General features: G+C 40.9%; 1 pseudogene; it reads left to right on the top strand.

Moving 5' to 3' along the window:
- The first annotated feature begins 4,028 nt into the window (after positions 1–4,028).
- LOC108634936 lies at positions 4,029–5,194 on the top strand (annotated as a pseudogene).
- Positions 5,195–8,028: the final 2,834 nt, after the last annotated feature.

Here is an 8,028-nt window from a genome sequence, read left to right as displayed (position 1 = left end):
TCAGCCTTAAGCTGAAGAAAGTAGGAAAAACCACTAGACCATTTAGGTACGATCTAAATCAAGAACTTTATGATTATAAAGTGGAGGTGATAAACAGATTCAGGGATTAGATCTCATAGACGGAGTTCCTGAAGAACTGTGGTTGGAGGTTTATAACATTGTACAGAAGGCAGTGACCAAAACCATTCCAAAGAAAAATAAATGAAAGAAGGCAAAATGTTTCTCAAAGAAGGGATTACAAATAGCTGAGAAAAGAAGTAAGAGACAAAGAAGGGGAAAGATATATCCAAATGAATGCAGAATTCCAGAGAATAGCCAGGAGAGATAAGAAATCTTTCTTAAGTGAACAATGCAAAGAAATAGCAGGGAACAATAGAATGGGAAAGACTATAGACCTCTTCAAGAAAATTAGAGATACCAAGGGAATATTTCATGCAAAGATGGGCACAAGAAAGGACCAAAATGGCAAGAATCTAACAGAAGCAGAAGAGATTAAGAAGAGGTGGCAAGAATACACAGAAAAACTGTAAAAAAAAAAAAAAAAAGGTCTCGATGACCCAGATAACCATGATGGTCACTCACCTAGAGCCAGGCATCCTGGAGTGTGAAGTCTGGTGGGCCTTAGGAAGCATTATTAGAAACAAAGCTAGTGCAGATGATGGAATTCCAGCTGACCTTTTAAAATCCTAAATGATGATACTGTTAAAGTGATGTACTCATTCTGCCAGCAAATTTTGAAAACTCAGCAATGGTCACAGGGGTAGAAAAGGTCAGTTTTCGTTTCAATACTAAAGAAAGGCAATACCAAAGAATGTTCAAACTATCATACAATTGTGTTCTTTTCATAGATTAGCAAGGTAATGCACAAAATCCTTCAAGTAGGCTTAAGCAGTATGTGAACCAAGAAATTCCACATGTATAAGCTGGATTTAGAAAAGGCAGAGGGACCAGAAATCAAATTGCCAACATTCACTGGATCATAGAAAAAGTAAGGGAATTCCAGAAAAGCATCTACCTCTGCTTCACTGACTACACTAAAATCTTTGAATGTGTGGACCACAACAAACCAGAAAATTCTTAAATAGATAGGATACTAGTACACCCTACCTGCCTCATGTGAAACCTGCACGCAGGTCAGGAATCAACAGCTAGACCTGGACATGGAACAACAAACTGGTTCAAAATTGGGAAAGGAGTACGTCAAGGCTGTATACTGTCACTCTGCTTATTTACATTGTGTGTAGAGTACATCACACATCATGGGAAATGCTGGGTTGGATGAATCACAAGCTGGAATCAAGATTGCCAGGAGAAATATCACCAACTTCAAATATGCAGATGATACCAGTCTAATGGCAGAAAGAGAAGAGTAACTAAAGAGCCTCTTGATGAGGGTGAAGGAGGACAGTGACAAATTGACTTAAAACTCAACATTCAAAAAACTAAGATCTGATCCCATCCCTTCATGGCAAATAGATGGGGGAAAAGTGTAAGCAGTCACAGATTTTATTTTCTTGGGCTCCAAAATCACTGCAGAAGATGACTGCAGCCATGATATTAAAAGACACTTGCTTCTTGGAAGGAAGGCTAAGGCAAACCTAAACAGCATATTAAAAAGCAGAGACATCACTTTGCCAACAAAGGTCCATAGAGTCAAAGCCATGTAGAGTCAGTAGTCATGTATGGATGTGAGAGGTGGACACTAAAGAAGGTGAGTGCCAAGAATTGAGGCTTTCTAATTGTGGTGCTGCAGAAGACCTTTGAGAGTTTCTTTGACAACAAAGATATCAAACCAGTCAATTCTAAAGGAAATCAACCCTGAATATTTATCAAAAAGACTGATGCTGAAGCTGAAGCTCCAAAACTTTGACCCCCTGATGTGAAGAAGTGACTCATTGAAAAGACTGTGATGCTGGGGGAAAGATTGAGAGCAGGAGAAGGGGGTGACAGAGGACGAGATGACTGGATGGCATCATCCACACAGTGGACATGGGTTTGAGCAGTTCTTGAGATAGTGAAGGACAGGGAAGTCTGGTGTGCTGCAGTCCATGGGGTCACATAGAGTCAGACACGACTGAGTGACTGAACAACAATAAGACTTCCGTTGAGTATTTATGAATGTTTGTTAAATGAACAAAGCATGATTACCATAACATTTACTCCCATGTCTTCAGTAGAATTTTCCTCAATCCTAGACTTGGATTCATTGTTTATTGTCCATTTTGTTCACAATTTATTGTTCATTTTGTTCACAATAATAACCCTCTGTTTATACTATTTGAGCCTTTTCTTTGGCATGCATTCCATAAAATTGGAAGATTGTTTTCAGAATAACTTAAACAATTGTTCAACATAATTTTTTCATTAAATCATGAATAATGATTTATCAGCTTATTCGGGATACAAGTAATTCTTGAGTGTCTACTGTGTACCATTCTCTTTTATAAACATTGAATTACATGGCCTTTGAAGTAAAATTTAAATATAGGAAGGTTAGAGACAAATGAAAACTTAAAGAGATCAAGCAATGAGAATCATCTGACTGCAGTAAAACAGTCAAAGATAATTAAAACACGGCTATGGAGTGTTTAGGATCAAGAAAACACAGATGAGTACAGACGTATTACAAGTAAGATGTGTGTGCTGTGTGCTAAGATGCTTCAGTCGCGTCTGAATCTGTGAGTCATGGAGTGTAGCCCACCAGGCTCCTCTTTCCAATGAATTTTCCAGGCAGAATATTGGGTTGCCATGGGCTCTTCTCCAGGGGATCTTCCTGATCCAGGGATTGAACCTGGGTCTCTTAAGTTTCCTGCATTGGCAGGTGAGTTCTTTACCACTCGCGCCACCTGGGAAGCCCATTTACCTGCAAACTTGAGGGACTTTTCAGAAAGTTCCTTGCTGACTTTTGGTCTGGATTTAGATCTGCAGTTCTTCCCTTCAGTCACAAGAGGGGGCAGATTCATCCGAAAACAGTGTTTCTTTCTGGGCGAAGGGAACGGAAATTTATTTTCCATTGATGTGCCCCCCAAAAGGGAAAATGACATACTTTCATCTTCTTCAGACAACTTGTGCCTTATTATCCCTTGTTGAATGTGTGTGGTCAAGGATTCAGGTTAGCCCAATAGCTTAAGCCCTTTCCAAGTACCTTCCTAACACGCTCTCCCATTTCCCCTGCTCTGATTATCCCTTCCCCTTTCTATTCCTGATACCCTTTTTTCCCTCCTCCAACTTTTTCTACCATTCACACGCACCTCCACCCACCTCCACTTTGGTTGCCTTCATTTCTGTCGATTCCTCTGCCTTAGCATCCTTGCTGCACAACTTCCACAAGCATCGGCATAGGGAACATGAGGATTAAGGACCACTGTTCAAGGAGGAGGTGAACACCATCTATGTCAATCAGTTCATTTATTAAGATAAAATGCTGGAAAATGTCTACCTAGGTGGCAATAGATGCATGATTCCAAGAACCCTTACAAGAGCTGCTGCAAGTTCTAGGATGTGTAGCTATTAGTCTCAAAGTTATTAATTTTTCTTGTCTCCCAGAGTACATCACTGCCTACTTTTAAATCTCTCATTAATCTTCTGGAATGTGGATGGAACTTTTCATCATTTTACAACACAGAGCTCAGTACATTTTTCTGGGATTAAAACATGCATTCCACAAGTTTCATGGAGCATCAGCCAGTTTCTTAAGAAACAAATGAAAGAGCGATGGTTGTTCATAGACACAGCATTGTGATTGGTGTTCCTTTTCCTGAGCCAGACATTAAACCTCATAGATGATTTCACTGTGAGCTGGGGATGTTTCACCATCTTTGGGGGACATGACTAAAAACGGGGAAGAAGACATAGATAAGGAACTGCTTGATCATTGGCTGAGAAGGTCCCGGCAACAACACAGCAGTATCTGCGCTGGTTGTAAGTTTTTACTGACAGCTGTTGCCTCTGTTCTCTGGAACCTCCTCAAAGCCAAGGATCAGACACAAGCCTGAGCTCTGGGCCATGGTCTAGCTTGTCTGTGAAGTATGAGGCTGGTGACTGGAGTAGCGGTGTTTCTGACCTTGGGTAAGTGTTCCGTGTCTGCAAGGGATGACTCTGAGGCCAAAGGGGCACAGAGAGTCACTTGCCCTCTGCTCCTCTCCCTGTGCTGTACTCCGCATTATCGTGATGGAACCGAGAACTGATCTGCGCGTTTGCTAAAGAGGCCCATCTTCTACATTACAGTTTAAATCACAGCCACGATACCAGAAGAGTCCTTAGCAGTAAGCAGGTTGTACGAATTCTCTGGGCTGATTAAGGCAAGGACCCAGGGAACAAAGCCTATGGAATCTGATTCTTGCCATGTATCTTTGGTCTCTATAATTTTGTTGTTGTCCAGTTACTAAGTTGTATCCAACTTTTTATGACCAAATGGATGCCAGTATGCCAGGCTCCTCTGTTCTTTACTATCTCCTGGAGTATGCTCAAATTCATGTCCATTGAGACGGTGATGCTGTGTAACCATCTCATCCTCTGATGCCCCCTTCTCCTTTTGCCTTCAATCTTTCCCAGAATTAGGGTATTTTCCAATGAGTCAGCTCTTCTCAGCAAGTGGACAAAGTATTGGAGCTTCAGTCTCAGCACCAGTCCTTCCAATGACATTCACATTTGATTTCCTTTAGGATTGACTGGTTTGATCTCCTTGCAATCCAATAATGAACACCAATAATATTTTTGCAGGACATAAATAGAAGCACTGGAGCAGGTACCAGGGCCAGACAGTTATAGGAGGATTCTGCCTTTAATCCATAGAATTACACTGAAATGTGCTTTGGAGCTAATTTAATTTCTTAACCCATAGGGACTGTGATTGATGCTAAGACCACCCAGCCAAACTCCATGGATTGTGCTGAAGGAGAGGATGTAAACTTGCCTTGTAACCACTCTACCATCAGTGGAAATGACTATATACATTGGTATTGGCAAAATCCCAATCAGAGTCCACAGTATGTCATTCATGGCTTTCGAGACAGTGAACGGCAGCATGGCCTCTCTGACCATAGCTTCAGACAGAAAGTCCAGCACCCTGGTCCTGCCCCAGGTCACCCTGAGAGACGCCGCTGTGTACTACTGCGCCCTGAGAGAGGCACACTGGGACAGACGGGGCTGCACCTGTGCAGAATCTCTCTTGTGGGAAGAAGGGGGGACATAGCGGAGGGAGCGGTCACAAGAGCAAATCTAGAGTCGAAGAAGAGTCAGAGAGCAGTGAGAGACGAGGAAAATGAAGGGAAGGAAAAGGGGAGAAGATGCATAAAGAAAAGAAAAGGACAAGGAAGAAGTGCCTCATTAGTTGATGTAGCTGAGAAGAATTATGGGGCTACTAAGAATCCTAGAAAAAAAGTGAGAAGCATTGGCAATTTTTCATGGTTCTTTCTCGTGTCAATAAAATGTTGGTTCCAGTGTGTTAGTCTCAACCTACAAGTGAGGAAAATACAAATAGTTCTCCTTGTTCCAAAGGTTTCTTTCATGTGGACTCATGGCAAGTCCAGACTCTGAAATTTTATAATTGTTCCACTTAGCATAAATAAATTACTTTTTCTAAGAAAAACCCCAAATGTTTTCTGTTACTAGTCTCAAACATGCATATTTGTCAGGAAGAAGCTGTTTTAGAAACAAAAAGTAAGTGAATATTAATTTAGTTTCAATTTGTCTGAAAGTTTTACCTCTATATGGTGTTTTCATGGTTTTTTATATTCTCTACACAACACACAGAACCATCTCATCATAAAAGACCCAGACAGAACAAAACTAAAAGCCCACAGCTGTATCATCTTCATTCCAGCCTAGTTCCCACCTTCCTCTGAGAAAACCGAATCTGATCATTAAAGCTAGCATGCCAGTCTGTTTATTTCAATTATCTATATATTTGCATATAATTGTATGCAATTACATACATGTTTACACATACATGCAGATGCGTATGGACACAATTTGACAGGCAAGTTGGATTTATTTGAATTTTTTCCAACTTCCCTTTTGGCTTTCAGTTAATAGTGTGCTGGAAATCATCCTATAGTAAAAAGTCAGTTTTGTGCATGCTCAGTGGTGTCTGACTCTTTGCCATTCCGGTCCTTGATCTGAGTGACATCACTAACATAATGTTCTTTGATCATCAAACAGACTGAGAAATCTATCCTGCTGCATAGGACATGTACCTAAATGTTAATTGCTTTGTTTATCATGCTTTGGAAATTGCTTTGATTCATGAGTTAGAGATGGGGAATAGATACTTGTACTCAGTCTTGGGAAGTGCAATGAGAGGGCACCACATTCCAAAGGCCGGCATATCCCTCCAGTCACCTTTTCACTCATTTCCTTCTCTTCATGGCTTTTGAGCTCACTTCCTTTATCCTCACTTCACTTTTCCTGAAACATATCTTTTCATTCCTTCTGTTTATTGAAATATTCTCAGTAATCAGCTCAGTACCCAACATATAGTAGGTGTTCAATAACTATTTATTGAGTAAAGAAATATTCATGACTGATGTTACTAGCAATTGCTAGTAACTAGTAATTGCTAGGGATGCAATAAAATATTGAAAGGGTGAGTTGGATCTTCTATGAAAATAGTAGAGAGAATTAAAGAACATCACATAAATGTCATAATGAAGACAGGGATATATTTGAAAATATTTATTCATAAACTCATTACTCCTTTCCTTCTAGTTCCCTTTCTTTTCCTTCTTCCCACACTCCTTTCCTTCCCTCCTCTCCTCACTCTTTTTTCCTATCATTATTAGTGACATATGTCCCCAAGCATTTGGCTAAGCTCTTCCCGTGAATCTTCAGTTTATTTCTATATAAAATTCTTTTTCCATTAAAATTCTTAATAATTTGAGTTTGTCATAAGGTAGTTGACACCAGATATTTTGAAAAATTAGAATTGCATTTAACTATATTCCCCTACAAAGAGGTAGGAATTTTCCTCATTTTAGAAAAAGGTAAGAAAAAGTCATTCAAATATCAGCTGGCACTCTCAATCAATCCATTTTCCATAACCATAAGCCAACAAAGGTGTTGAAGGTCCATATGATATTGCAGCAATGCTGTGTCCATAGGAGGGGCAGTGCTTGCCAGAAAGCCTTTTCTTATTCCTGTTTTTCATCCCCATTCAAAAATAATCCCTACCAACTAAAAAAATGTATGTGCTGTCTTTGTACCAAATATGTCTTGCTTTAAAAACATTCTACTGAAATCATCTTTATAAATTGCAGAATTAATGAGCACTTTTTAACAGAACTGTAGTTAGTTCTACCACAAGATTGTGCTAAGCCACTTCAGTCATGTCCGGCTCTAAGCAACCGTATGGGCTGTAGCTCGCCAGGCTCCTCTGTCCCTGGGATTCTACAGGCAAGAATACTGCAGTGGGTTGCCATTTCCTTCTCTAGTGCATGAAAGTCAAAAGTGAAAGTGAAGTTGCTCAGTCGGGCCCCACTTGGCCACCCAGTCGTGTCGACTCTTTGCGACCCCATGGACTGTAGCCTACCAGGCTCCTTCGTCCATGGGATTTCCCAGGCAAGAATACTGGAGTGAGGTGCCATTGCTTCTCTGTGGGGAAGCCTAGTCATGTGTATCATGCGCCTGGAGAACCCCACGGACTGAGGAGCCTGGCTGGCTACAGTCCAAAGGGTTTCAAAGACTGAGTGACTAAGCATGTAAGCATGCATGCTAGTCACAATAGGGCTGTCATTGTTGAACCAAAGTCAGTAAAAATCTCAATGCAGAAAATCACAGGAGAGAGAAGATTTGGGGAAACTGGCTGGTATTTAATCTTTGCCTACCAGATGTGACAATGATTGACTTCAAATAACAAAATTTCAGTTCAGCTCAGTTCAGTCGCTCAGTTGTGTCCGACTCTTTGCCGATCCCATGAATCGCAGCATGCCAGGCCTCCCTGTCCATCATCAACTCCTGGAGTTCACTCAGACTCAAGTCCATCGAGTCAGTGATGCCATCCAGCCATCTCATCCTCGGGTTGTCCCCTTC

This window comes from Capra hircus, unplaced genomic scaffold (assembly GCF_001704415.2).
Source record: "Capra hircus breed San Clemente unplaced genomic scaffold, ASM170441v1, whole genome shotgun sequence".
Lineage (NCBI taxonomy): Eukaryota > Metazoa > Chordata > Mammalia > Artiodactyla > Bovidae > Capra > Capra hircus.
This window is presented reverse-complemented; position numbering and strand designations above follow the sequence as displayed.